This window comes from Elephantulus edwardii, unplaced genomic scaffold (genome assembly GCF_000299155.1).
Source record: "Elephantulus edwardii isolate Elephantulus edwardi_28Jun2011 unplaced genomic scaffold, EleEdw1.0 scaffold00502, whole genome shotgun sequence".
Lineage (NCBI taxonomy): Eukaryota > Metazoa > Chordata > Mammalia > Macroscelidea > Macroscelididae > Elephantulus > Elephantulus edwardii.
In genome coordinates, this window is record NW_006400252.1 from 307,851 (window position 1) to 315,579 (window position 7,729).

The following is a 7,729-nucleotide window of genomic DNA, read 5'->3' on the forward strand; positions in this document are numbered from 1 at the left end:
TAAAGGAAAAGTATCAATTTGTTTTGCAGTGTACTTATTTGACTTTACATGTAATTGTTTATGTTTTTGTTTCTGACTTAAGAGATTCTATTTTGAATTCACCATGAATAGTAGATTCTTTTAACACTTTTAGGTTCATTAAAACATATTTCACAAAGGGAAGTTGACTTGGAACTTCTATAATTTTGTTTTTTGGTGAATGGACAATTGTCTAACATCTCAATATTTTATTGTATTTTAGGAACAAGTTTTAAAGTTTATAATAGGTGAATAACACTTTTTTAAGATTTTATTTTAGTAATTTTAATGAACATTTACAGAGATTTTGGATTTCCATTCATTCATTGTTACACTTTTCTCCCTGCCCAGCCCGCCCTCTTCCCCCCCCCAAACCTGCCCCAGTTCAGTCCTCTCTTTGAAAAGTAAAAGAAAAATTCTTTCTTTGCTATACAATCCCCACTACCCCAAGTACACTCCACTATGCAACCTTAATTGTGGACTCTTGTGATAACCATAATACCCTATCACACATCACTTTTAAATTATTCTTTCCCTCATCTGTTTCCGTGCAGTATACACAATTTATCCAGTTTTTCTCAGTCTTACCCCAAACCTGTTATCAGTCCCATTTTACAGCAGTGGCACCAGCAGTATTTGTCCTTTTGTGACTGAGATATTCACTCAGCATAATGTCCTCCATTTTGAATAATATTGTAAGAGTTTCTTGTTTTTCAATGCAGCCTAGTATTCCATTGTGTGAATATACCACAGCTTCTCTATCCATTCATTTGTTGATGGGCACCTGGGTTGTTTCCAACTCCTTGCTATTGTGAACAAAGCCGCGATAAACATGGGTGTGCATATATAACACTTTATTTTTTAAAAAATGGAGGTCTGTCTAATGCTATTAAGCAGAATTAGGATTATGATGTAGAAAAAAATAGGGTTAGTCATAATGGCAAAAATTATATACTTAAGTTTCCACATCCTTAACACCCCTATGCTATGCATCTGAGAGCTGGACAATGAATAAGGATGACAGAAGGATTGATCAGCCTTTGAACTATGGTGTTGGAGAAGAGTACTGAACATCCCATGGACTTCCAAAATAACGATCAAGTATGTCTTGGAGAGAGTACAGCCAGAGTGCTCCTTGGAGGCATAGATGATAAAGCTTTGCCTCACATAGTTTGGGCATGTTGCTAGGAGGGACTGTTGTTTGGTGAGAGATATGAAGCTCAGAAAAGCAGAGGGTTGATGAAGGAGAGAAATACCCTCAGCTAAGTTGATTGACACAGTTACTGCTGCAGTAGGCTCTAGTGTGTCAGGAACTGTGAGGATGGCACAGGATAGGACAGAGTTCAGATCTGTTGTTCATAAAGTTACTATGGGTCAAACTCTATACGACAGCATCTAACAATGGCAAAGCTTAAAATGTTAATGTGACTACTTGGACTAGGAGGCAGTTGTCAGAAACGAGCAAGGAAACACTGCATGGTTTAAAATTGGGAAGGGTGTATGTCAGGGATGTGTCCTACCTCCATATCTTTTCAATCTATATGCAGAACAGCTCATCTGGGAGGTTGGGCTCTATGAGGAGAAGTGTGGTGTCAGGATTGGAGGAAGACTCATCAACAACCTACATTATGCAGGTGACACAACTTTGCTTGCTGAAACTGAGGAGGACCCGAAGCACTTGCTGTAGAAAGTCAAGGACTACAGCCTTCAATATGGATTTAAGCTCAACATCAAGAAAACAAAGATTCTCTCTACTCATCTGATTGGCAGTATGAAAATAAACAGTGAAAAGATTGGGATTGTTAATAGCTTTAGCTTGGTTGGCTGAAAAATCAACAATCTTGGTACCAGCAGCCAGATAAATTGCATTGGGAAAGTCTGCTGTCAGAGACCTCTTCAGAGTACTGAAGAGCAATGATGTCAGTCTGGAAACTAAGGTGTGCCTGATCCAAGCCATGGTCTAAGCAGTCATGTGCTATGCAGCAGAAAGCTGGACAGTGACTAGGGATGATAGAAGGAGAATTAATGCCTTTGAGCTGTGGTGCTGGAGAAGTGTATTGAATATACCATGGACTGCTAGGAGAACAAACAAGTTCATTCCGGAGAGGGTGAAACTAGGCTGCTCCTTGGAGACAAGGATTCTGAAGCTTCATCTGACATACTCTGTGCATGTTGCAAGGAGAGACCAGTCTTGGAGAGGGATGTCATGCTTGTGAAGTTGAAGGGACAATGCAAGAGAGGAAGACACTTGATGAAATGGATTGACTCAGGGACTGGGGTAATTGGGGTAGATATGTCAGAGACAATAAGATTGGTACAGGATAGAGCAGAGTTTAGGACTGTTGTACACAGGGTCCCTGTGAGTCGCAAGTGACTCAATGGCACATAACAACAACAACAAAGCCAAGATGAAAGAAGGAGCTCAAGTGGAGTTGGCCCACTAGGCCAAAGTTTCAGATTCACCAGTAGTTCCAGAGAAAAAGATGGGAGATCCACTCCCATGTGATTTAAAGCTTCCTGAAAACCCACTGAAGGGTCAGCTGTGAGTCATTTCTGATTTGACGGTAGGGAATTTTGTGAGTGTGATAGAATTCCTGCTTTGTGAAATCACACTTAAGAAAGCAGCATGTTCTATTTGGTAATTGCATTTAGAGGAATTTTGCAAAAGGGACATCATAAAAAGTTCTCATCAAATATTAACTCCACTCTAGTACTCTTGGTCCATGAAACATGTCATGTGTGCTTTATATAGCTAAACTGACAAATACTTTTTGGAGCAGGGTAGAGGAAGGAGCAATTTCTTACTATGCAATTTTATTTCAGTCTTCAAAATTCCTGAGAAACTCTTGCATACTCAGAGCTGGAGAGAGAGAAAATGAGTACTTTCTCTCTATTGACCTCTGTGGTTCATTTACTAAGATCTCAGTATATAGAACAAAGTTCTCTTATTGTGACTTAATTATAATTCACAAATTTAATTACATTTTTATTTTCCTTAGTTTCACAAAAAGCAAGTAGAAATACTAAGCTTAAACGGAATTGTTTTAATTTGCCTTATCAATTAAACATTGCTTTATCCTTTCCTTTGGTGGCCTAGAGGTAAGAAGTTGCGCAGCAGTACCAAAGGCACGTGGTTCAAGTCCACCAGCTGCTCCATGGGAGAAGGGGCAATCTCCTCCCCTGCCTCGGAAAACCTACTAAAGGTTCAGCTATGGATTGGTTCCGACTTGATGGCATATAACAACTAGTTTATTAGGTAAATAGTAGCTTCAGATTCAAATAGGGTTATCACAAGTTTCCTCCAAGTCTTTCCATCTGTGTTGGCCTCATTTTCTGCATCAATCTACCATAACTTGAGAAGTGAGGAAGGAAGAAGAACATGATTATAGGTTGTTACACTTCTACCATTCCAGAGGAGTAATTCCAGGAGGAAGTGCTTGCTTCTCCTTAATTGGGATAAGGGGGTTCTGGGGGCCTAGTGGTAAGAAGCTGCGCTGCTGTCAGCAAGGCATACAGTTTGAACCCACCAGGTGATCTGTAGGAGAAGGATGGGCAATCTCCCAAACAATTTACTGCCTCCGAAAACCTACTCGAGCATCAGCTATGAGTCAGTTCCAACAATGGTACACAACACTTTCGTACCAGAAAAGTGACTCTTCCAACTTGGGCACATTCTAATCATTAAGCCAATTACAGAAGCCAAGGAGATAGAGAATTATGATTGCCTAAAATTATGCTATGCTTTCCTAAGTGAACTTCATCTTACAAGTATAGACTTCATTTAGTAGGGAAAGGGCAGTGTCTTCTTAGGCAACACTAGGTAGAGCAACAAGAAAAACAACTGCCATTGAACAGATTGCAACTTCTAGCAAATTATGTGTGCCAAGGAGAATTGTACCAGGCATATGTCCTCCCTAGCTGGTGGCTTTTGGAGAGCTCTGGGGACTTTGTGCTTGAAGAGTTAACCCAAAGGCTATGTACCTGGTGGGTCAAATTCACCAGTAGCTCAGAGGAAGAAAGATGGACAATCAGATTTACAGCCTTGGAAACCTAATGGAGGGTCAACTGGGAATCAGAGGTGTTATTGAGATTTAGGGCTTTTATGACTTTGACCTTTATAGAAACAGCTCACCTGTCTTCTTCCAAAGTGCCCCTGAGTATCTGTGAACCACCAGCTTTTTGCTTAGTCAGGCAGTTAATCATTTGTGTCACCCAGAATCCCTTGGGTGAACAATATATACTTTTGAGGTGAAAATGTACTTTCTGAAGACATGCATGTTGTAGTTCTATACAAGCTGCTATACAAACCCCAGAGTAGCAGTGATTTGGGCAAAAAGTGCAGTGCATGGGTTGGGAAAGAGTTCTTGTGTTTAAATCTTAAGAGCAATTTATAGGTGGATCAAAACACGTACATGTAGTGCATGAAAAGGCTCAAAGCTGCACCTGGAACGAGAGAAGGTGATCATGATGAATTTGTTGTGGGAAGGGTGAATGAAGTCATGTCAAAGGGAAATAAGAGTTGTCTGGAAGGCAGACATGCTAATTGGTAACCCAGGGACTACCTGTTCAAGGCTGATAGGTTTTCAAGTGTTGAGAAATCATTTACTCCTGTTTTTTTGCCATTTTCAGTCTGCAGCTTCCACTAAGATGCCTACTTTACTTCCCAGGCGATAAAAAGGGGAGCAATGCAGAACGGATGCCTGCACCTCCCCATTTCTTGCATACTTACACGGCGTATTAGGCCCACGGTACTGGTGACTGTTGTTCTCATTGTGTCAGTATGCTTACTGTCCCCATTGGCTTCTATTTCGTTTTTTCACCTTGCTTTGGGATAACTTTCTTATAAGGGAGGACATTCCTCACAGGTTTATATCATTGACTAGTCTTTTTTTTTGTATTATTTTATTTTATTATTTTTGGTGTGTACAGTCAAATCAGATCTGGTACAGGAGGAGATTGTCCCTCCTTCTCCAGCAGAGCATCTGGTGAATTTGAACCTTCTACCTCTGGGATTGCAGTGCAGCTTCTTGCCTCTAGGCCACCAGAGCTTCCTGTTATTGACTAGTCTTTTATTTGAGACAAGTTTGTTCTTCAGTTCCAACTTGAAAATGTCGACTTTATTCTCATTTTTTCCTATTCATTTAGTCCTCTTCACATTCAGAAAGAATTGGTTAAGATAAATACATGGCTTTATAAGTTGCTCTGATCAAGAGCTCAGCTATTTATTTATCCTTACTTTGGAAATTAATTTGGAAACAAAGCCAAAACACTAGGTTGTTTGGTTAAGAAAGAACCTAGGAGTCAAGCTGGCATGTTGCTACCAACACTCCCTTAGGCCCTGGCAGGACTCAAAATCTGTGTACTAACAACCCTTACTAGTGACAAACAATTTCTGTTCTTTGCTTATTGTTAATTTTAAGTTACTAAGAGCAGGTTTCCAGGGAGATGAGGTGATATACATATTTTATATGAGCTGGCTACACTAGAAAATGCTGCTGAACTTTATAATACTGGCTTATTTAAAATCCAGAGTTGAGTGACTATTTTTAAGGTACTGAAATAACATAAAACTGTGTTCTAGTTACTCAGAAACATGATTCTTACAGTAAAATTCTGTATTACACAGATATGTAAGTTTTATGCCTTGAACTAATTTTTGAATAGGGAAACCTCTCCGACAGTTTATGTATCTTGTGCCAGGTTATACGAAGTGCGGCTGTGCAAAAATAGGAGGTAAGATCTACAAACCACTACACACTTTTGGTAGATCTTGGTAAACTTCATCAAGCTTAGGTGACTTTGTCAAGAATTACTTTAGGTGGACAGCAGATGCTGACAAGGGTGTGGAGAGTTGAACTCTCATTCGTCATTGGGAAGGTAAAATGATACAACCACTTTGGAAAGTTGGAAATAGGAATATTGCTTGATCCAGCAGTCGCATTCTAGGTATACGTCCTAAAGAAATAACTGGAATGTGAACAGGTACATTCATAGTACTATACTAGCAAAGAGTTGGAAATAAGTGCTGAAGAATGAGTGATCCAGGCACACCGGGGGGTGTTGGAGGACATCTGCACAGCGTCCAACAAATTAAACTGAGAGATGTCAGTCAGTCAAAAGGATAATTTTGATTTAAGACCACTGATACTTAAAAAATTCCCCCCAAAACTATATACACAGAAGAAATCAATGTCAGAGAGTCAACCCAGATGAAAATTGAGAGAGGGGAAAAACCAACAACAACAAATGGAAATAAAAGGAAAACTTTTTTTTTTGCAAAGTATATAATATAACCTGGGGAGAGGATGAGAGATACCCAAGCATTGAGGACTCTTCTTCATAGGGTCACTATGAGTCGCCTGAGACTCGATGGCACTTAACAATAAAAACAATATAAAAATGAGATAACAGATACATACGTTAAAAAATACATATTCCTAGTATTCCATCTCATTAAAAAATTATGTGGGATAATCAGAGACAGCGACAAAATGAAATACTGGAATCTTAATATGACTTCAAAGTTTTTTGTATTTATAATTAAGCTGGACTGGAATTTTCCCATTAAATTTTTTGATAGTGTGGAGATGAATCAGATACCACAGCAGGAGAAAGCAAGTTTACGTGAAGACACTTTTTTTATCTGAACAAGCTTAAACCGCAGTTGACTGGATATCTTTTCCTCACCTAGAAAAATCCTCAAACGTGTGCTTGGAAACTGCAGATTTACCCATTGTTTATCTTCATCAGTGTTAGGACAAGAATCACAAAGCTTATGGGATTGGGCCCTGTCTTAGAGAAACTGTTAGTTTCATATCCTAAGAAAGGCTGTTAAATCATTTCTCTGAACTGCAGTTTGGATCATGTTTCCAAGAGACTTCTCAACCTCTATGCCTTGCAAGCATAGGCTGAGCCAGCCCACTGCAAAAATTCTACCTCTGACATATATACATAGCTTCTTAATGTAATTTTATTTTTTTAGTAACAACTCCAAATCTTGAATCAAAATCGGCATTCTAGGAAGTGATGCTTCTCCTGATGCTTTACCGTCTTTGCCCTACTGCGTCTTACCTTCCTTGGGTCTCTGTATTTTTTTTAAATTTATTATTAATATCAATGAAAATTTACGGAGACTTTGGCTTTCCATTCATTCATTGTTGCGCTTTCCTCCCCTCCCAACCCTCCCTCCTAGTACACTACCCTCTTGGAAAAGTAAAAGAAAAACTTTTCATTGTTTTACAAACCCTCCCCCCAGGTCCACTCCACTATGCAGCCTTCTCTTTGGACTCCTGTCATGACAAAAATACCTAATCACATATCCCTTTTAAACAGTTTTCTCCCTCATCTGTTTCAATGCAGTATACATTATTGAACCCATCTTTCTCAGTCTCCTCCCAATCCCGAAGTCAGTCCTGTTTTACAGCAGTGGCATCATGCAGTATTTGTCCTTTTGTGACTGAGATACTTCACTCAGCATACAGTCTCTGTATTAATTTGTATTTCTTTCTGTAGAGACCACGCACATAGACACCCTGGTGGTAAAGTGACTGCTAACCACAATGTGGGCAGTTTGAAGCACCAGCCACTTGGGGGAAAGATGGAGCCGTCTGCTCCTGTGCGATCACAGCTGCTCCTGTGGGATCACAGCTGCTCCTGTGGGATCACAGCTGGGCCTGTGGGGATTACAGCTGCTCCTGTGGGATCACAGCTG